Source organism: Neofelis nebulosa, chromosome 10 (assembly GCF_028018385.1).
Source record: "Neofelis nebulosa isolate mNeoNeb1 chromosome 10, mNeoNeb1.pri, whole genome shotgun sequence".
NCBI lineage: Eukaryota > Metazoa > Chordata > Mammalia > Carnivora > Felidae > Neofelis > Neofelis nebulosa.
This window is the reverse complement of record NC_080791.1, coordinates 65,547,569-65,570,876: the sequence shown is the minus strand read 5'-3', so window position 1 is coordinate 65,570,876 and position 23,308 is coordinate 65,547,569. Positions and strand designations below refer to the sequence as shown.

General features: G+C 44.9%; 1 protein-coding gene across 11 annotated transcripts in view; it reads left to right on the top strand.

Annotated features, from left to right (window-relative positions):
* Positions 1-23,308, top strand: part of DENND2B (DENN domain containing 2B) — a 178,454-nt gene that overhangs the window by 92,924 nt on the left and 62,222 nt on the right. The gene's annotated exons all lie outside the window — the stretch shown is intronic.

The following is a 23,308-nucleotide window of genomic DNA, read 5'->3' as shown; positions in this document are numbered from 1 at the left end:
TCTTCACAGTATTACCACGGCCTCTTAATACCTGAACTGTTATTTACATAATGTTTAAATCAGCTCACTTTCGAACTTAAATTTGTTTTAAAAGGAAATGTTATCTCACTTTCTTAAAGTGGAAAATCAATATTACTTGTCATACACACAAGGTAACTTTTAAAGTAAATACAGTGAGGACAAAAAGTTTTAGCCAGGGGCACCTGGGTGGCTCAGTTAGTTAAATGTCTGACTTTTGCTTTCCGCTCAGGTCATGATCTCACAGTTCATGAGATTGAGCCCTGAGTGGGACTCTGTGCTGATAGTGTGGAGCCTGCTTGGGATTCTCTCTCTCCCTCCCTCTCCTTCTCTCTCTGCCTTGCTTACACACACTCTTTCTCTCTCTCAAACTTATAAAAAAGAAATTAAGAAAAATATTTAGCTAGATACTGCTGCCTATGAAAGTCTCTCTTAAGAGATCAAGGGGTTAGAGCTAGAGCTAGCAGCAGCGTGTGGAGACTTTCTATTGAATCGAGTGAGAGGTTTGCAAGAACAGGTGAACGACTCAATCACCTTGTGAGTTCATGCCGCAGGGTGCCTGCCCTATAGTTCTTTACTGCGTTCTGGGAAGCACTGCTGTGAGCAGTGGAGCCACTAAAAGCACTTGAACCCTGGAGTGATACGGCGAACTTGCATTGCAGCAGGATCACTTTGGTTGAAGTGTAGGAAATAGGCCTGTAGAAAGTAAAAGTAGAAGCAAGGAGATGGTTCTTAGGGGATTATGGCAGTAAGTCAAGCCAATTGATGATAAACTCTGCGTGAATAAGGGGCAGGGGAAAGGAGGAGGTGAACCTGAGGCATTAAGGAGGCAGCATTGGCAGGGCCAGACTGAGTTGGAGTAAGAAGGAGAAGGAGAGGTCAGAGATGACTTGTAGAGTTGGGGAAAAGTGGAGAAAGTTTGTTGGAAAAGTACAAGAGGCAAAAAGTGTTTTATTAGAGGTGGAGTAGAAATGATGAGTTCAATTTTAGGCCTTTCTTTTTCTTAAAATTAAAAAAAATTTTTTCTCTTAAATTTTTTAACATAAATTCACTTGGCACCCCATGGATTTGTCTGATTGTTTCTTTAGGGTGTTGTGTAGCTTCTTCCTCTCTCCCCTGTACTTTCTGTAAACTGCAGATTAGATCTAGAGGCTTGATTATATTTACGATAAGCATTTTTGGGGGGAGGAGGAAACCCTTTATAAATGATGCAGCAGATCAGAGGCACATAATGTCTGGTTTTCCCACTATTATTGATGCTAAACTTGGTCACTACTTAAGATAGGGCCAGCCAAATTTCTCCATTGTAAAATTACAGTTTTCATTTTATAACCAGCAGATAATCTGTGGGTAACCTTTGGCACTGTTCCCCATCAATCTTTCACTTAAGTGGTTTTATTTTTTCAACTTTTTATTGTGGAAAATGTCAAACATAGACAAAAGTAGAGAGAATCAAAGATGAACAGCTATACATCCATCATCCGTCTTCAGCTGTTATTAGTACTTGGCCTAACTTGTTTTATTTCCATCCTTGTCTGCTACCTCTCCTTCTTCTCCACTGGATTTTTGGAAGCAAATTGTAGGCATCATAGCATTTCATCCATAAATACTTCAGAATGTCTTTCTGAAAGACCTTTCAGACACATTTTGGACACGTTGATTTTTGATCAGTAGATTTTAGTTGCCCTCAGAAGGTACAAAGGATGCTGATGGTTGAAGTGACCCAGAGTTAGGGCTTTACAAGTAGGTGCAGTGGAAGGAGAAGGGGTTAGTGATTTAAGGATGTGATGGATCATGGATTCTTGCTTGGAAGTTCACACTGCGAATCCTTCAGTGGTCTGGCCTCACAGCCCCTCAATCTGTTCAGCTCTAAAGACTTCATCTTCTGTCCTCTTCTGGTTTCATCTTATAGCATGACCATATCTTTGGCCTCATCACCTAGAGATGTTCCACTTTCAGCATCCTAAGCTCTGAAATTGCTCTCCCTCTCTAGTCTTCTGGATGCTTACACATCCCACTCTTCATTGTCTCCTCTGGATAGCTGATTCTCTCACCTTTCGCTGCTTGTAGAGCCTCTTAGTGCCCTCAGGACTGCCTGCTTATTTTCTCATTCAGCCTGAACCCCAAAGACAAGAATTCCAGTCATGTACTGGATTTACCTGATTTCCCTCCCTCTCTTCTCCTTCCTGTGCTCTTCGGTCCTTGTGGGCTCCATAATCAGATTTTTCTGCTACAGCCCTAGATTTCTGAGGGTTCCTCCATTTTTCAGAAGCACAGTTCCTGACCCTTCATTCCTGTCTCAGAAAATTATATGATTTCCCAGAGAAAAGATAAGACCCTTAATTTGGTTTTCAAAGCCCTCTAAGATCTGGTGTTTCTCTTTCCAATTCTCCTTTTCCCTGGTTTACTTCCAGTTAAACTCCCGCCAGGCTGAACATCTTGTTTTCTTTCATATGTCTTCTACTTTCTTGCCTCCAAGACTTTGCTCATGTAGTTCCATCCATGCCCCAGTGTAAGGGCAGCCCTCTCTATTGAGTCCCTCCTGCTTCTTCAGTTGGAAGTAATCCCCCTCTACCTAAATCCACAGCGTTCCATCTCTCCAATGGCCCTTAAAATAGTCTTCCTGGTACTTACTATATTTATGTTTCTATTATATACACCTTACTAGAATGTGAACTCTTTGAGGATGGACTCATGCGTGAGGCATTTTGGTGTCCCAACCAGTGCTAAGCACATGAATTTGCACATGATGATGTTCAGTATGTATTAATTGAATGCACATATGATTGTGTGAATGGAAGGAGGGGAGACTATTGCCCTGGCTTACTTACCAGAGACTTGTACTTAAAATTTCCTAGCCCTTCTCCTGTTCTAGTGAGTAAAGAATCAGACTTAGCTTGACTTGGCCCAGTAGAGGAATAGACCAAGCTCCTGACCCACATTGCAACAGGCAGAACACAAAGTTTGTCCCACTGTGGGAGCAGGAGCCTTGAGTACCAAGAGTTCCAGCAGGATGTTTCGGGTTTAGGGAGTTAGGCTGGCTTGGCTACATTCTGTGCACTGTAGGGGAGAGGATTTCAAAGTAGTACAGAAAAAGGAAACACTGAGAATGCTCTTGGCAGAGGTGGGAGCAGAGGGATTGGAGAGCATGGTGACCCTGAGGGGAGGGTTTTATTTTCATCAAGTCAGGCCAGTCCTTTTCCTCCTTACCCCCCAGGGCTGAGCCTCAGTTGGATACGGGAAAACATGTGGGCACGATGTTTGCCATTCTTCCTGCCTTGGGACCTTGAGTCAGAGTCTAACTCTTCATCTCAAATAACCTCCTGTCTCATTCTGTCCAACTACTGTTTGTCCTTTAAGGTCTGGCTCATATTTCTCTCCCATAGAAACCCTTTCCTGAGCTACTCTAGCCCTCCACTTCCAACCATTTTACTTTAGAGTACTTTAACTCTGTATCTCACATTTGAATTATTTCCTATTGTTTTCTTGTCTCCCTAAGTTAGTCTGTGAGCTCCTTGAGTGCAAGAATCACATGTCATGTTTTTGTGTGTGTGTGTGTGTGTCTTTTTTTTTTTTTTCTGCTGAAAACAAAGCAGTGACCAGTAATTACCACTGGTTTTATTGAGGAGCCTGATACTAGAGCCTGATACTAGAACTTGAGAAGATTATCAGTAACAGAAAAACTGAAGATGGGAAAGGGCATGAAGGTTAAGCTTCATGAGCTGGGTCTCCAGAGTTTGGGTCTGGGGAGGCAATGCCTGTTTGTCTTTAACAATCACCTAGTGTACAAGAGAAGAGAGTGGGTTTCCTGAATTCTGGCTTTTGAAGCTCTAAATTCCAACAGTACTCGGCATCCAGGCAGGTAGGGGAATGAGGTGTTCAGGGCATGGCCTCCAGGGAAGAAGAAGGTGGGCTGATGGCTGGGGACTCGCACAGTGGTGGACAGCTTGGGGTAAGCTGGCACCATGCTGGTTCCCCTCGTACGTGGGAGTGTTAGGCACACATGGTAGATTGGTGCTCGAAGGACCCTTCACCAGCCTCTTTCCCGAGCTGGAAGCAGAACAGGGAGCAGCAAGCCAGTTGGCTGACTTGCCTTTTCTGCCTTAAAGTACTTTGTTTCTGTTGCTAACAACAGACATGGGTAGTGTAAATAAAACACAGACACACAGGCACATAGACGCATATGTAGAGGCTGAAAATTTGAGTTGTTAGGGGCAGGAGGAGGGGCTGAGGTGGAAGGGGACTGAAAATGTGTAGCTAAGTCTCTGAAGATACTTAGTGTGTGCTGGGTCCTCTTCCAGCCTTTGAGGATAGAGTAGCTGAGTGAGGAAGCCTGGGCAGTCAGGTAGGGTATGATACTGTCTGGATACCACAAGTTATCAAAGACTAAGTGCTTGTTAACGGTTGGATGCAACGCTTCACTCAGGCAGATACTCCTCCAAGTGAGATGCTTGTGATCTGAGGGCTGGTGGCAGCTTCTTCTCATCTGTCCTGTCTTTCTTTTAAGGCTTTTTGCTCATTGATCCCTTGTATGGTATATGTGGTGTACATTGACCAGCAGTGGTTGTGACCTTTCTAATGGTCTTGACCTGTCCAAGACCCCAGAGGTCTGCACACCTAAACATGTGACTGGTGTTTTGGGTAATGTCCTGAAAGCTGTGAGCTTCCTTAGTATGGACTGACCCCATTCAGCCTTGCGGGGGGTTAGGGTAATCCTACCACTAGGATGCTGAACAGTTAGTGCCATAACTAGCAGTTGTGTCTCATGTGAGACGAGCTTTTTAGAAACTTGAAGTCCAGATAGACTGTGATGAGAATAGGTAGTGAGGAAGACTGTGAGTCTCCATTGCTGGAAATATAAATAGGAGTGGGTTAGGTGTTCTCTCTTCCTTTCTTCCTGGATCCAAAAGGCATCTAAGATTACATCTGGAGGACATTTTCTATTTCTATTCAGGGGGAAAAAAGAGTCTGTATTGATATGATATGTCTCATGGAGTTACTGCATTTGTTCCTACAGGAGTTAAAGGCTCAAGGGACAAGTGAATGGGTTACCTATTTTTTTTAACTTAGATGGTATGCAAGATTATCCCTATAATAACAGCCATCAGACTTATATTCTGATAATCTTTCTTGAATAGGAGAGAGAGGAATAGAGTTACTATTAGGGTCTGAGAATTGCACATTACCCTGAGGGACCTCAGGAGGTTGTCTCCCATGTGACCATCATCTATGCAGTCACAGTGGCACAAAGTCTTTTTAAAAAGACTTTAATTGCTTTTTAAATGTTTATTTTTGAGAGAGAGAGAGTGTGAGAGGCAGAGAGAGACAGAGACAGAGAGAGACAGGGGCTCAGAAGCATGCTCTGAGCTGACAGCAGAGAGTCCATGGCTTGAACTCACAAACCATGAGATCATGACCAGAGCCAAAGTCAGACACTTAACCAACTGAGCCACCCAGGACTTCCAAAGTCTGGGAACTCTTGAGGAGAGTATTGGTCATTTTCTCTCCATTTTCTGGCTTAGGAAGGGTAGTCTAGGGCTATTACTGAATGGGGTTGGATTCAGCCTACCTCTGAAGCTGAAAAAACTCCAAAGCAGGAGGTAGCACTACTCCCCAGGTGATCAGAGAGAATGATGGTTCTTGTAATAAAATGTGTTCGAAACCACCAAACCTGGGTTGCTTCTTGGAGATGCTTAAGGGAGAGGCATGAAGACCTTGTCCAACTGGACTTCATTTCTCACCTCCTCGTGTTCCCCCACAAGAATCACAGCAAGTTGCCAGTTGAGGTCTGGTCATTGACTCCCCTACCTGCACAGTTCAAGTGAGCAGGGAGGTTTATGTGAAGCCCCTCCCACCAGTTAGACGCATGTAGGGCTGTGTCGTTTTCCTTATTGTGTACTTAGTGTCTGGCCTGGTGCCTGGCACAGAGGAAGTGCATAGTCATTGTTTGTGGATTGAGTGGCTTCTCCACCTAAGTCTGAGACCTTAGACTAGGCCTTGGAGCATGGATAGTATTTGGATAAGCAGAAAGGAAGGAAAGACTCCAGGCCGGAAATGGTTTGAGCACAAAAACATGGAGGCAGAAATGGACATGCTTGCAGCAGGAGGTATTCTGTTGAGAGAGAGAAGTGCGTGTGTGTGTGTGTGTGTGTGTGTGTGTGTGTGTGTACGCGCAGGTCTGTGTGTCTTTGTGTGGAGGGGAATGGAGGGTGTGGTAGTATGGTGAGGGGTGGTGGAAGAAGAGAAGTATGATTGGTTGGTAGCATTTGACAACGTTCTGGAAGAACTGGAAGAATCTGGATCTGGTATGGTTGGCAATTAAGGAGCCCCAAGGAATGACATGATTATATTGATGTTCCAGGATGCTTGGTCTGTCGTTTATGAGCAGAGAGGACTGGACGTGGAAGCATAAAGGGAAACTAGTAATGATAATAGTAATACTTCACATTTATTTAGTGTGAAGTGATAAGCTGGAGAAAAATTGCATAGAAGATGACATAGTTAGCTTCTTCATATTTGGCTATATTTGGCTCTTATTTGGTTAAATAAGAAATGGCTCCAAGGACATCTTCTGCTTCCCAAAACGTGTCCTTGAAACTGCTGGAGCTGGGGCTGTTATCTGACTCGGCTAGGCTGCTGAGTTTCTGCACACTCCCTGCCAGGAACTAATGTCCTTTGGCCTCAGCTGGGGTGTGTCCCCAATCCAGCCAACTGGAAGGTCAGAGAAATTAGCCACTAGAATGTGCCCATTAGTGCTACGAGGGGTTACAACCTGTCACTGGAATCCTAAGCCTGGGAACTGCTTCTCTCACAGGGCTTTTCCAAGTTGGAACAGGCTAACTGTTCTAGCACTGACTGCTCCCTTATTTGGACACTAAATTTTCAGGGTGAGATTGGACTTCTCCTTTGGTTTAGGAGAGTTTTTTAAGGATCTGCTACCCTTTTGAGTGATTTTCAGAGATAACATGACATTACAGCCATAATTTTCTTCACCTGATTCTTTACTTGGCCTCCAGCCCATCCACTTATAAAACCAGGATGGGGCCCTGTCCACTTACCTCAGTCTTCCTAATGGAAGACTTCCTAATGGATTAACTCATCGTGAAGCCAAGAGTCAGGGTGGCTGAGGCTCAAGAGTGACTCCAGGGCTTGGGGGTGACTTCATGTCCAGCCTTGGGGCTTATCTCTTGGCTTTGGGGAATTTACACTGAGCATTGACTTGGTGGATTTGTAGTTTATCAGCCCAGCTTCAGGTGGGGCCAAGGTGGGGAGCAAGGTGCAGGGAGGGGTATGAGTTAGTGGTGGTGGTGGTGGGTGGTGTGGTGCTGCCAAGGGTGAAGAATCTTCTGTGGCAACTTTGAGAGCATACTTCTTCCCCTGCCCACACCCTACCATAGACAGCTAATTCTTCCAGAAACCTGGCTCTGTCAACTTCTGCCTTTCCTTGTGGTTGACCCCTGCAAACCTCAGGAAAGTAACTGAGCTCATGAGGGTGACATTGGATCCTACTGGAAGAGGGGAAAGCAGGAAGGAGAACATGCTTCTGTCCACAAAGGTGTGCTTTCACTAGTTGGAACTCGCTGTGAGGCGGCCTTCAGCCCTTTGGGCAGTTACTGTGGGCTTATAGTGTGATGCTGTATGTGGAAGAGGCTGTAACTCATGGAGACAGGTATGACTGTGGAGTGGAGGCAGGGCCTCCAACCCAACCCCAAGTAGGGGCTAACTGAACTGAAAAACAGTTACTGCCCAGAAAGAAAGCATGTTGGGCAGGGGTAAATTCTGTTTGCGCGATGCCTCACTTAATCTACACAATACTTCGTGGTGGGAACTATCATCTCCATTTAATAGAGGAGGAAACCGAAGTTTAGAAAGGTTAGGTCACTCATAGCCAGTAGAAGCAGAGTTGGAATTTATAACCAAGACAACTCTTTTCCATTATTCCTTATAGAGGAAACCATGACAAGCTATTAATTTTAATACACTCTTTATTTTAGAATAGTTTTAGATTTACACAAACGTTGTAAAGAGAGAACAGAGAGTTCCTGTAGACCCTGCAAGCCATTAAGTTTTTTCTTCCCCTGCTGGTCCATTTCATGAGGATTCGTGGGGGGTGGGGGTGGAGTACAGATTTGGAGTAAGGACATTTTCCCCCAAAGATCCTAACTTGCAGATTTTTCAGCTAGGAGTTTTGGAAGTCCATCAAAGTACATAATTTCTCCCCCAGTTCCACTTTGTCCCAGCTCTGCCAGACTAGACTAGACCTGGCTTTTGACTCTAGTTTCAGAGTCAAATACCCTAGTTTCTTTCTTTTTTTTTTAATATATATTTTTTAATGTTTATTTTTGAGAGAGAGAGAGAGAGAGAGAGAGAGAGAGAGAGAGACAGTGTGAGTGGGGGAGGGGCAGAAACAGAGGGAGACACAGAATCCAAAGCAGGTTCCAGGCTCTGAGCTGTCAGCGCAGAGCCCGACATGGGGCTCAAAACCACGAACTGTGAGATCATGACCTGAGCTGAAGTCAGACGCTTAACTGACTGAGCCATGCAGGTGCCCCACATGCCCTAATTTCTGATGCTGTCAGTAGAATTAGATAGCAACTGAGTTTCAGAGTTAGGGAAGGCAGGTCATGGTGGGGAGGATCTTTAGCCGTTTGGCTCCTGGACATTCTTCTGTCTGATGTGACTGTGACAGGGCAGTGTTAACAGTTTGAGCTGGTGGTTCATGGACTGGAGCTAGAGCCCTCCGGAGGGACACAGGGAGCATCAGTGTGGTGAGGCCTGTTTGCTTGGATGCTCTTGAGTCTGCCTTTGCACGGTGAAGAGTGTTTTGTAGCCATGGCTTCTCTGGGCCCAGGCCTCTGTCTGCAAGCAGGCAGGCTGGCTGTGGGCAGGATAATATCCATGGGCAGCTGGTGTCCTTTGTTTTGGGTACCAGGCATATTCTCCATTTAAGGGAAAGGGGTCTACAATCTCCTTGGCCCTGGGTGTGAATGGGCTGGCCCAAAGTTTGCTCATGGCCTTTGCTGGATGTGCTTTTTCAATGAGATCATTTCAGAATTACATTCCTATGAAATTATATTTCACTCAGGACGTGAAACTGGATTTGTGTAAAAGCATTGGCACTAAAACTCAGGGCTAAGAGCAGGGCAGAAATGAGAATAGGGATAAACAGCCTCTTCTTTAGAAGGAGGAGAAGACAGAAGGAGAGAGAAAACAGTTGTTAAAGGATTTTGCATTTAAAATTGGTACACTGTAAGCGTACTCAGGGAGTAGGGATTGCCCTTAGACTGTAGAAAGGCAGACACGATATTTGTTGTCCCACCTGCCTGCCGCTTCCAGGCGGTAGGGGCTCATTCTCCCACATATTTCTCGCTCAGAGCTTGTTCTGTTTCTGTCTCTCTGTCTTTGTTTCTCTCTCATTGTCTCTGTCTCTGTCTCTCTTTGTCTCCCTCTGTCTCTGTCTCTCTGCCTCTGTCTGCCTGTATCTCTCTCTCTCTCTCTCTCTCTCTCTCACACACACACACACACACACACACACACACACACACACACGGCCCTTTCATGCTGGCAGTATGAGATTATCATATTCTGTATGATTCTGATTTGTATGCCTGTATAAATATGTTCTCTTAGCTCAGAATGTCATTCTCTCCATTTATCTGCCTCAGAAACTCCAGTCACACTCTAAAACTCATTCGCCTTCTCTGAACTCTACTGTGCTGCCCTGAGACAGTTATTTTCTGGTACTTCTGTGCTATCACCCCTTTGTGCATCCTGCTCTTTTGTACTTCTCATTTCTTGTATCTGGAGGGGAAGGATATTTCACCCAGTAGCTTGTGTGGTGCTTCATCAAGAGTAGGTGCTCAGGGGGGCGCCTGGGTGGCGCAGTCGGTTAAGCGTCCAACTTCAGCCAGGTCACGATCTCGCGGTCCGTGAGTTCGAGCCCCACATCAGGCTCTGGGCTGATGGCTCCGAGCCTGGAGCCTGTTTCCGATTCTGTGTCTCCCTCTCTCTCTGCCCCTCCCCCGTTCATGCTCTGTCTCTCTCTGTCCAAAAATAAATAAAAAAGAAAAAAAAAAAAAGAAAAAAAAAAGAGTAGGTGCTCATTAAATGATTGTTGAAGGAAGGAAGTGAATAAATGAAGACTTGGATATAAGCAAAAGTTGAGTACTGCAAACAGGGTGAGCCACAGAATGGTGGCTAACACAGCATAAATGACTTCAGATGCCAGGAGACTAGAGTCAGACTTGCAGAAAAGGTGATGCATGGGGCACCTTAGTGGCTCAGTTTGTTGAGCATCTGACTCTTGATTTTAGCTCAGGTCATGATTCCAGGGTTGTGGGATGGAGACCTGCATCAGGCTCCACACTGATAGTGGAGCCTGCTTAAGACTCAATCTGTCTCTCTCTCTCTCTCTCTCTCTTTCTCTTTCTCTCTTTCTCTCTTTCTCTCTCTTTCTCTCCCCTCCCCCTCTCCCCCTTTCTTCCTCTCCCTCACTCATGCTCTCTTTCTCTCTCTCTCTCCTCAAAAAAAATGTGCAAAAAAGGGGGGGATACATATGTATCCACACAAAAATGAAAGTTTGAATGTTAGATGACACCACTTCCTAGTAAACTGTGCAAAGCTACAGCAGGATAGAGAGGAAAGAGCTCTAGATTTGGAATTGGGGATTCTGGTGGTGGTGGTAATAATGCTCATAATTATTAATAACTACAGCAACAATAAAACATAATAACAACATAATCTTTACTGTGACCAGACGCCATTCCAGGCACTTCCTTACTATAAGCCCTGTGAGGCAGCTTAATTAACAATTATTAATTGTTGGCATATGAAGAACTGAGGTCACATAGCTACAAAGTAGTTCTAGGCCTGGTTCTGTACTTACTAGTTGAGTGACCTTGGGATAAGACAGCCTCCCTGGAGTCTCAGCCTTTGTTAAATGCAGAAAATGCTGCTGCCTGATAAAGTCTGTAGCACGTGCAACTCTTGGTCTTGGGGTCTTGAATTTAAATCCCATGTTGGGTGTCAAGGTTACTAAAAAAAGAAAAAGTTGGAGAATATACTTATGGCATTTAACCTCTGAGGCTTGCTTGGTAGGCTCCACTAAGTTAACATGTGAAAGTGGTTTTGAAAACTATAAAGCACTCTTAAAGTACTTTGAACTAGTGTTCAGGAAGAAGGGAAACTTGTATAGTAATTGTGGTTTAGGTATTGGGCTCATACTTAATGTGTATGCTGCTGAGTGTGGGGCCACAATTGTGCTTCACAGCTTTCCTGAGCTGGCTTGTGGCAGTATCTTTGAGTATATTTATAATTGGGATTTGAGGGGCGCCTGGGTGGCTCAGTTGGTTAAGTGTGTGACTCTTGGTTTTGGCTCAGGTTGTGATCTCATGGTTTCATGGGTTCAAGCCCTGTGTCAGGCTCTATGTTGGTAGCATGAAGCCTGCTTGGGATTCTCTCTCTCCCTCTCTCTCTCTCTGCCTCAACCCCATTTTCTCTCTCTCTCTCTCTCAAAAATAAATAAACTTCAAAAAAAAAATCAGGATTTGAGCTGTCATTAATGAATTAAGAAACCAGTTTTTATTGGAGATATATATATGAATTATCACTAAAACAGATTCTTAGGGCTAACCAGCCCTTCCTTTCTAGCCAGCAAAGTAGTATAAAGCAGGGTGGTGGGCATTTGCGTGGGGGAGAATTACTCTGTTGGGCCCTTAGGAGCAGTGAGACCACTCAGCTGGTGGCAGAGAGGCTGGCTCAGAGAAGAAGCCTGTGTCAGCTCCCACAGCCCAGCTGCACAGCAGCAACTGGAGGATTCTGTGGGCTGGTGGGTGTGACCTGTTTTTCTTCAGGTGAGACATTTGTGGGGCGTCTTAAAAGTTGATGTATATTGCTATTGCCTTGATAATGGAGATTGTGTCCAAGAAAATGGTCCATTTTTTGGAACATTGGGCTCCTCGATGTGCCACAACTTAGGTTTGGGAGTGAACTGTGCTGAGCCAGGCAGTGGATAAGGAAGAGGGGTGAAGGGCATGGAATAGGGGTGTCTCCATGTGCAACCAAGGAAAAGCAGTGTGGCCCTTCTGAAGCCAGTTGCTAACCGATATTCTCTGGACATCCTTAGAGCAAAGCAGCCTCCTCCGTGAGGTCTGAGCTCAGAGTGCCTCCAGCCTAATAGCTGCCTGGATTGGCCATGATGCCTGTGTGAATAATTATAGGTCACTGAACAGAACCGCTAGTCAGCTACATCCCTCAAAAATGCCTAATTGTAGGCTACAAATATGAAAATATACAAAAGATTAGATGCATGTCATACCCCATTACAGAGAGCAATGGCATGAGTCAGATGTGACTTGGGTGGCTTTTAGTATGTGAAAGCTGCTTGGTGAGCATGCTGGCTGGCCCAGAAGAATGCAGGAGGAATATTCCCCATGCTTCTCACAAGGAGACTAGGGACTTAGGTGAGAAAATACATGCTGAGACCATAGCTTGCTCTTTGTATCTGCACTTACGGATAAATGAATGTGATTTCCTGAAGGTGGATTTGATTCCTCTTTGGGAATTGTCTCCAGCATCAGTTTACAAACCACATTAGAAAATGTCACATTTGAGTCCAGGACTCTTGGCATTTGTGAGTCCAACATTTTTGGATTTAACCATTTCTACCACCCCTGGAGTCTTGTGAAGTGTATTAGTTTGTAGATTGCTGATGTCAACCTTAAAAATAAAACTTACTTTGCCATCAAAATGGGTTTATTCAGGAATAGCAGCGAATTACAATTCAAGACAAACAAGCTACCACAAAACCATACTCAAGTCCAAAGAACGAAGGAGAGGAACACTCTTTTATTGAGGAAAAGGGGAAATTGGGAGGGGCTGTTATAAACAAAAAGTCCATTGGAGTATAGTGGTTTTTCATTGGCTGAATTGTGACCTCTCAATGGCTGGGCTGTTGCTGGAAGAAGAGAAAAACCTTTCTTCTTCCTGCTGGTCTAGTAAAGTAGCTGAAGTAGTGTGGACTTCCTTTTGGGCCTGCAATTGTGAGAGCTCCCACTTCTGGCCTCCTGACTCCATTTTAAATGAAGTTTCTTTTTATTAATTGTCATACTGAGGTCCGAGTGTGAAACATGGTGCTGCAAGGACTCAGGAGAGCAGGGTGCTTTGAGTCTGTCTTTGTGCCAAGCATTAGCATGTCTGTTGAGCTGTGTAGATCTCCATTCGGAATGATCTGTGCATTTGTGAGGAAGGTAAAATAGGTTAGGATAAGAATTCTTTTTTTCCTAAGGTTTTCTTTTTAAGGTTTATTTGAGAGAGAGAGAGAGCGAGAGAGAGAGAGAGAGAGTGCCAAGTGTGAGTTGGGGAGAGGCAGAGAGAGAGAGAGAGAGAGAGAGAGAATGAATGAATGAATTCTGGGCAGGCTCTGCACTGTCAGTGTGATATGAGGCTCAAACTCATGAACTGCGAGATCACAACCCAAGGGGAAGTCAGACGCTTAACTGACTGAACCACCCAGGCACCTCAGGGTAAGGATTTTTTTTTTTTTAATGTTTATTTATTTTTGAGACAGACAGAGACAGAATGCAAGTGGGTTAGGGGCAGAGAGAGACGGAGACATAGAGTCCGAAGCAGGCTCCAGGCTCTGAGCTGTCAGCACAGAGCCCGACGCAGGCTCGAACTTACAACTGTGAGATCATGACCTGAGCCGAAGTCGGACGCTCAACCGACTGAGCCACCCAGGTGCCCCTGGTAAGGATTTTTAAAATGAGTCTGTGGAGTAGCTTGTGAACCCCCTAAAAGGAAAACCCTGAAATGGGAGACAGAAATGTATGTTCCTACAGGGTTTCTGTGGGGGTTATTGGAGTTTATTAGATAGCCACAGAGCTCTGTGACTCAAAGTGAGTAACTGCTGTCCTCTAAAGAGTTGAGATTTGGGACAGTTTCAGTACACATCCCCTTTGATATGAAAGCTCTACAGTATACTTGACAGTTACTGCTTATTCTGACCTAAGATGGTTTTCTCTAGTTTGTACTTTTTTTTGGTCATATGAATGAGTTAGCATCCTTGAAGAATGCAGATTTTCCTTCAGAGAAACTTCAAATCATATTCCAAAGCCTCTGAGGGCAGTTTCCAAATGAGGGTTTCAGAAATGCTTTGACAATGTATTGGATGGAATAAACATTTAGGCCTTTAAGGACTACTTTGAAGAGGGTAACGTCTGGGTGTATTGTGTATTTGTGTGTCATTATTGTTGAATAATCTGCTTCATTACCTGTAGTTATAACTTTCATGCCCTCACCAGTTGGAACCAAGCCTACAGCCCTAGCACAAGCTAGGCAAAGAAGATCTTAGAATTATTTCTTTGAAAATTGCTCTGTAGTAACTATGTTGTCATTCAGGTGGCCTCTAGCAGGATAATTGCCTGAGGCTGATGGGGATATGATAAGCTCCTTGAGAGAAGTGAAAGCATCTGAAATACCTCATGTTACCTGTCAGGACCATACTTACCTATTGCTGGGCTGAGGGAGCTTGGGTTCACGTAGAAGCCTACTTTGCCAGGTGGTGGTGAAAGGGGGGCTTTAATAAATGTTCAGCCTGGTGGCTTGCTCTGGTCTGATCTGGTCGAGCACCCTGCTGTCTCTCAGTGGGAGGCCCCTCCGCAGCTGAAAAGGCAGCCTTAGCTTAGTCTGGATTTCTAGGCTTTTTAAGTAGCAGAAGTGGTAGGTAGGGTTCATCTGTGGCCTTTGGGGTCTTCTTTCCTCTCAGTTTCAAATTCTTTAGTCAATTCTGAAACCAAGGAATCTGAATATGGAAGGGACCTTACATGCCATCTGTGCTAAACTACAAAGCAGGGCGAGAGGGGAGATAGACTAAGTTTATCTACCTTATTCACTGCTGTGTCCATAGCATCTTAATTAAGTGAATGGCGTGTAGTAGGGATTCAAAAAATACTTTCTGGAAGTGAATACTTTCTGGAGTGAGTCCCTGTGAACACCAACAACTTCAGACCATTGCTATTGCTTCATTAATTCATCTATTTGACAACTATTAATAAGCACCTACTGTGTGCTATTTACCCTGAGTTCTGGGATATACTAAGGTGAACAAGATAGTCCTTGTCTTCAAGAGCATAGTTTGTAATTGAGAAAATTGGTAATTAAAAATAACTTAAAGTCTTTAATTGGAATTTAAGACTAAAAAATTCTTCCTCATTTTCTCCGTTCTGGATCTTCTTATGTCTGAGGTCTCTTTGGGGGCCGTAGAAAACACATGAGAGCCTTTTTCACATGAGAGCCTTTCGGAATTCTCAAGGCAATTATCCTCTTCCTCCATCCCCAGTCTTGCCTTCTCCAGGGTAAACATTCTCCATTCCTTTAGTCATTTCTCCCATCACATGCCTCTGAGTGCCCCCTCCATCCCGGTTGCTGTCCTCAGGATGCGGTCCAAACTGAGTCTGTCCATTTGACAGTGTGGAGTCCAGAACTCAATACAGTATCCCAAACATTAAGTTCCAGGGAACACTCCAGCCTGGAGCCTTTCCTGCGTTTCTGCTTTTCTGTGTTTTCTCTGGGCCCAAGCAATGGCTGATGGAAAGAGAAGGTCCTGGACTTGGCCAGACTGAGAACATCTTCATATATGGCTGGCTAACGCTAAAAGTGAAAACTTTGTTTTGTCTTCTTTCTGCCTTTGCCCCCAACCCCTACCCCTCTCCCTTGATATGGGCAGTCTATGTACAGCCTTGCTGCCTGCCAGTGGCTTGCCTTTCCTTTTCTGAGTCACTGCCCTTCATTACCAGGGAAATTAGCATGAAAAAGCAAATTCCAGTTCTATAACTTTATTCTGTTCTAGCCCTTTGTCACATTCTGTACCCCAACCCCCACCAAAAATGACAAAAGTTGAGTCTTGTGACATCACAATAGTTAGCTATTGTATCAAAGGCCATGATGTCACCAACGGAGGATTATAACTTCAGGGAAGAATGGAGGGAGGGAGTGTAGCAGGCTCGAGACTCCTTAGGAACAAAGGAGTTATTTTTATGCAAATCTTCACCCAAAAAGCAGCAGTGGCCTTTCTATGGATGGGCTGTCTGTCAGTGGAAGCCCTCACCCAGATTCCCATTGCTCCCTCCCTCTGTGGATTAATGGTTTGGTTTGTGGACATTGCCCAAGCCTGAGCATGTGTGGAAGTCTCCTGCTGGCGGGCTGGCTTCTGGGTGGCTTTGGGTTTTGTTCATGAAGTCAGTACTGAATAGAGCTTTTTAGGGAGGGAGTTCAGAGGAGAGCCTGGGAGCCTGGGGTGAAGCTGACACGGATGTGCACAGCCTCCGGGTTGAGAGAGAGCTGATGTGCAGCCACTTGTCTTCCGGCAGAGGGGCAGCTGTTCTGTCGGGCGCCGTGTGCCTCCGCGTGCCCTCCATAGACCTGAATGCTTGCTGCTCACCTGTTTCTGGGGCAGGGTTGGGTGTGCCCTGAGGACTCCTTTTTGGCTCCTGGATGCAGAGATGTAAAAACACCTGCTGCAGATGTTCCCAAACGTTCTCAGTTCGTGGGCCCTTTACATTTCAGTAATTTTTTCACAGTGTCCGTAGACATTTAGGTCTAAACAATTTAGTAAGTACTTATATCCTAACAACTGACTACCCATTTGAAAAAATTATACACCTAAATGGAAAGGAAACATACTTTTATTTCATAAATAATTACAGTTACTAACTAGTGGGTCATACTGGGCCCTGTACCATGTCTCACATCTTAGTATGGGGACAGATGGTGGCTACACTTGTAGTGAACATGGCATCATGTATGAACTTGTAGAATCACTATTTATACACCCGAAACTATTGCAACATTGGTTGTCAACTAGTCAAAAAACCCCTCACATCTTGGAATCAGATTGAATATTGCCATCCTCATTTCCTGTTCTACATTGCTTTTCACATGGTACTCGCTTTTTATCACTGTAGCTGCTGAAAACCCAGCTTCACCAAGAAATGGCATCACTAAAAAGAATGTAGTGTGATCTGATGTTAAAACTGTGAACTCGTGGGGTGTCCGGTAAATGTTGAATATTGCTCTGTTTTCCTCAAAAAAATGAAAATATCTTGTATTTTACTGTGAGTTCATTGCAGTGCTCTAGGATACCTCAGCACACAGTTTGAGAATCACAGACCTGCAATTGCCAAGCAGCACTTGCTTTGTTTAAAGGAGGAAAAAGAGGCAAATTCTGTCCCCATAATGACTCTTAAAGAAGTTGGACAGATGGATGGACAGAGTCCCCTTACCTGCAGTCTCTGCTTCGGCATGACTGCACTTTTTGGGGAAGGCCTTTCTTTGACCAGGGTCTGTCTTTGTGAGAGTTTCTGTTCCTGAGTGGGGAAGAATGATGAAGAGAAAAGGCCTGAAGAGCAGCAAGAGAGGAGCATCTCTTATATTTATTTTGTGCTGATTCAGGGCCCTCTGAAGTAGTTGGCTTAAAGAAAAATGGGATTTTTAACACCAAGAATTTGGGGGCCAGGCAGGGGACCTCTGCTAATATCCTTTTCAAACTCTTTCCACATAGAGCTGGGCTGTAGGTGTGTACTTGGGATAGAGGATGGCTTCCTGCTGCAAGGTATGACAAAGACCAAGGGACTGATGTGCTCTGGTATCAATTATAGAGCTCAATGCTAACCTTCTCCAGACTCTGGTGTCTGCCACTTACTGTGTATCCCTGGGCAAATTACTTAGCCTGAGCCTCAGTTTCTTCACCCATAAAGTAGAAATACTGACAGATTAAATGAGATAAATGCATGCATAGAGCCAGCAAAGTCTGCTGTATATGTACACTTTCATCTACTACCTTCCAAAATTGAGGAACAAAGGGCTTTTCTCCAAAAGTGATCTGGCCAAGATCTGCAGTATGAGAATAAATCTACTTCTTCATGATAATTCTATGTATCTAATGTTCTCAAATCTTCTGAGCCCCTTTAACCTGTGTACACACTCCGTAGATTCCTTTTTCATTCTCTAAATGACATTTAAAAAATGAACAGAGTTCTTATTTAATGTAGTTAATTTATCAGCGTTTTCCATTAGGTTGTCACTTTTTGTGTCCTGTTCCAGAAATCTCAGCCTCCTCCAAGGTCTGTCTCTTTGGCTTTTGCTCATGGTTTTTCTTCTGTTTTCAGTGCTCCTCTTCTGTCTTCTTTATCTTTCCCAAGCCTCGCAAGACCCAGCCCAGTATCACTCTCTGTCTTCTCCAGATGCCCTCCTAAAATCCATTCTGGCCACCTGATTAGGTGTCCTTCTCCTTGTTCCCAGAGCTCTGTGTTTATACTTCTTTCACAGCTCTTGTTACATTGTACCAGAATCTTTTTAAATCTAAAGCAGGCAGGATAGGATAGCTGCTCAAGGGCAAAGACCAGATTAAAGCACAGTGGTTTGGGGGCTTGGCTGGGAAGATATTCTCAAAGGGTTTGAGTAAGTAAATAATTGAAAGCTTTAGGTGCCCACACCTGGCCCTCTTCTCTACTTCTCTGACAGTATTTCCCAACCTATCTTAACCTGTTCCCCCTTTGGATGAACATAAAAATCTTGTGGGCAGATCGTGAATCCCCCAGGGAGTGTAATCCTGATTGAGAGTTAACTACATTCTAGTGCTTCACAGAGGTCTGTTCAGTAGTATCCAAAATGTAGACGTGAGAAAAGAGAGGTCCTATAATTCGTTAAGATCCATAGAAAGGACCCTTGCATTTTGCAGTCAGAAAGTCCTTGTAATCTTTGCAGAGAGCAATTTCAGGTCAGTTCTTAGGCTGCAGCCACCCCTGCCCTGAATCTTTTGGATGCTCAGAGGGCTGGTCCTTTTTGAGTTTTCTGAGTGGGTAGGATTGTTGCAGGCAGGGTTAGATTCTGAACTGGAAAGGCTTGTGGGGTTGGAAGATGGGCCTGGATAATGGAGCCTGAAACTGTTCACCCTGTCCAGGGAGGGCCACTCTGAGCTGGTGGCAAATTTTTTCATTCAAAAAATATTTTTTGAGGGCCTACTGTGTGTCAGGCAGTGTTCTAGCCACTGAGGACACAGTTTATGAACAAAAATCCTTAGCTTATATAAACATAGTAAGTGGGGGAAAAAAAAGTAGTATGTGAGATTGCAATAAATGATATGGAGAAAAATAAACCAAGAAGTGGGGAATAGGAGTGGTGAGGGGTCACAGAATGGAGGAAGGTTATTTTTGGTTTTGTTTTTAAAGATTTTATTTTTAAATAATCTCCACACCCAATGTGGGCTCAAACTTGCAACCCCGAGATCAAGAGTTGCATGCTCTACTGACTGAGCCAGTTAGGCACCCCAGAGAAGATTTTTTTTTTAAGTTTTATTTATTTATTTTGAGAGAGAGAGAGAGAGAGCACATGCTGAAGGGGTAGAGAGAGAGAGAGAATCACAGGAACGTGCTGAAGGGGTAGAGAGAGAGAGAGAATCACAGGAACGTTCTACACCATTTGTACAGAGCCCAATGTGGGGCTTGAACTCACGAACCATGAGATCATGACCCGGGCTGAAATCAAGAGTCAGACGCTTAGCCGACTGAGCCACTCAGGTGCCCCAAAGAAGGTTTTTTAGTGGGAATTTTGTTAATACTAAGTTTTTACAGTGTGGTCAGGGAAGGCCCCATTAAGAAGGGGACACATGTGACCCAAGTCCTGGAAGAAGAAGGAGCAGGCTCTCTTGCGGGGTGTTCTCTAGTTACAGGGCATGGCAAGTATGAAGGCCCTGAGGTAGCACATGCTTTGGGTGTTTGAGAAAGCAACAAGGAGGCAGTGTGGCTAGTGTGGAAAGAGTAAGGGGAAGAATAGTTGAAAGGAGGTCAAAGATCTCATTGGGCCCCAGATGAAGGGCCTTGTGAGTCATTTTACTTATGAGTAAAAAGACTTGCTTTTACTTTGGGAGCCATGTCAGGGTTTTCAGCAGAAAGGTGACAAGATCTGCACTAATGCTGGTGGTAGGTTATTGAGGGTCTGCTCTGATAGTTATTGTTTTCTCAGTGAAACAGGAAGCAAAGTCAGCTAGAAGAGTAAGAAAAAGGAAAGAGATTTTAAGATTGAGAATGGGGGAAAGCTAACCCACTGACTAGAGACTTCAAGTGTGTTCCCTCTTGGTTCTGAGTATCCTCTGGTTTTTGTAGATGGCTTCTCATTGGTCTCTGTGTTCTCATTATAGAGGTGGGATATTCTGCCTAATGCTACAGATAGAAGAATGGAAGTATGGAGACTTGTGCAGTCCCTTTGGCCCTTACTATTCCCTAGTCTTCTTCTGAGAAAGTTGGCTTGTGGATGGTGTGTTTTTTAGAGCAGGGAAGGCATCTTTCCATCAGTCAGGTTGAGTTCACCTAGACTGGAAAGCATGGGAAGGGGGAGAAGGAGGTCAAGATTTAGGATCAAGAAAGGCTTCAGAAAGAAGTTGACACTTGAGTTGAATATTCAAGAAAGAGTGGGGGAGGAGGACATCAAGATAGAAGGAGTTGGTTGAACAAAACCTTAAAGACATGAACATTATTGGCATCTGCAGGAAATGGCAACCAGTCTGCTGTGGCTGGCCGGAGGAAGGCACTGTGTGAGACAGGTCTGTGGCCTTTGAATCATCATCATGATTATGGGATCCACTTCTTGCCAAAGTGAACGAGGGCAGTGGTTAGCCCCAAGGAGCAGGGCTCTTTGTGGGGCAAGCCTCTGTTCTACTTTCTTTTTCCAAGTGTTGCCAAGTCATTCGACGGAGCAGGCTCCGCTGTCCTGGCAGAGCTGGGTTCAGCTGCTTGCTGACAAGCTGAGTTTCCAGACCAGCTGAAACAGCCATGTCTGGGTTTTTAAAACTATCTTGGAAGCCACCAGATTTCCTTTGGCCTGCAATTGCCTAACAAGCCCTCACCCCATTTCAGGCTTTCAGGAAACATTTAAACCCAGCTCCCAACCTCCACAGAATCTGTACTGAAGTGGAGAAGGACCATCTGGCAGGAAAAGGGATTGAAAATGGTTGAGGTTGAAAACCCAAACTTATAGGCCTCTTTGAGGAGGAGGGTTGGGAAAGAGGATGTGGGAGTGATAAATGGACAGTGAAGAGATGGAAAGAGCTTATTTTTTTTCTGATTATTATTCAACAACAACAACAAAAATCATCTTTTCCCGTGGCTGCATGAGGAAGATTTCAGCCTCATGGTGACCTGTAAAAACACCCAGCATTTCTGACTTCCCAGCAAAACAAATCTCAGTTCCTCTCCACTTGACCCGGCTTATGATTCCCTTGACATTTTTGCTTGAAGAGCTTTCTGGACCTAGAATCTGAGAACCTGGGGCTGGCATGGAAAGGCTCCAAGGTATAAGGTATGTAGAGGTAGTGACAGAGAAAAAGGGTCTGGCATTTTGGAGGGAAGTATGGGATAGAGTTGAGAAGATCATTCCTGGCTCCCTTTCTAAAGCTTCTGGTGCCTACCCAGCCAAACTCTGAGCCCACTTTGTCCCCTTTCCTTGTAAGCCCTTGATTTTAGGCACAGAAGAGCCAAAGACAGGTTTTGGGCAGATAACCAATAAGAAATGAATCGGGAAAGGAGGGGAGGAAAAGGGGGATGAAGGAGGAGAAGCCAGCATGAATGAGATGAAGGCAAGATTCCCAGGAACAGCTTTTCCTTGTGGGTGTGTTGGATGAGAACTTGTTACTGAAGCAGCGTTCAGGAAGATAATAGGGATACTTGTGAGGAGATTGATTGAAAGCCTCTAGGTGGACAAGATCGGCTGAGGGGTAGGAGGAAAAGGCCTGCCATTGACAGTCTGACTGGGTGGCAGCCACAGTGGGAAACTCTCATCAGCTTTACAGCAGCTGTGACTTTGGGAAGAGAAGGAGCACACTTTAAAGGATATGTCCTGTGTGGGATTTCTAGGGCCCTTTGTCATCCTTGCCTCTGACTCCCTGGGGGTCCTCTTCTGTCATCAGTTAACAAGTCAGTTCACATTTAGTTGAGCACCCAGGGAAGAACTAGCTAGAACTGCCCCATAGCTTTCTCAGCCATGTGGGGACAGAGGAGGCCAGCATGGCAGGAGAGCAGTGTCGCTGAACTTCCTAGGAATGCCAAGCAACAGAGAGGCTGTGCAGGTGAGCTGTTAGTCCAGGCAGAGCCATGAAAGGGAGACAAAGCCCTTCCCACCTTAGTCTAATCCAAGGACATCTGCTGGAGAGAAGGAAAGACTCAAACACTCTTTTGGGAACTCTGGTTTGCATGGTTAAAGGGAACTCATTCTAATGATGATCCTCCCTGAAGCTGGTAGAGCCAATATTGGTTGCTGGGACTCTGGAAGGAGGAAATTAAAGACCTAAGCCCTCCTCCAGGGAGTTGCTCGTCTGTTCCTTTTCTTGGCCAGGGACCAGTGATGAGGAAAGGTTGCAGGAGGGAGTCAGTAAGAAGGTAAGGAGGGTCTGAGTAGGTGTTCCCTGGGCAGGGGTAGTAGGAATGTTGACCTCACCATGGTCAGATGACAGCTGTACAGACCTGTATAGTCTCCAGGCTGCAACCAGGTTCTCAGGGCACACATGGAGCTCTGTTCCCTTTCCCACCTCTTCCTTCTCTTTGGGCTGCTTCCTAAGCTGCCACATTCACGTGGGAGATTGCTTAAGAAATGAGTGGAATGTAGTTGTTAGCAGAAATTCTCTTACATGGTTTAGAGATTTCCTTTGTCAGGTGTCTTGACTTCTTACCTGGACCAGTAAAACAGAGTGCTTGACAGTGACTGTCTTTCCTCTCAATGGCGACTTTAACCCTAGCAAAATGGGAGGCTTTCTTCCAAATGCCTGTGTCTGTTCCTCATCACTCTCAAGCTTCATATGTCTCCTCCTTCAGGGCAAGGCATATTGTCACATCCACAATTAGGCCTGCAGAAAAGTATCATACAGACATTTAGAAATATCACCTAAACAAAGGGAAACAGGTTTTTTTTTTTTTTGCTCTAGGATAGGAAGGTTCATTCTTAGAGTCTGGGCATCCCTCAGAAGGAACTCCCTTAAGAGACTGACCTGATGGTCCCTTCTTGGACCTTCAGAGAACACAGATATTCTCTGTGGTCATGGGATTGGATTGTAGGGAGAAGAAGTGGGAGAGAGAGTTGCAAGATGAAGGCTAGCCTGAGCAAAAGCTGGGAGCCTTTCAGAGGTCTTTCCTCCAGTGACAGTGAGGAGAGAAAATGGGGGGTTTCAAGTGACTAAGAGGCAGTGCCCTGGACTAGACTAGGCTCCTCTTCCCTGCACTGCTCAGGCCCAGCTGTACAGAGGCTT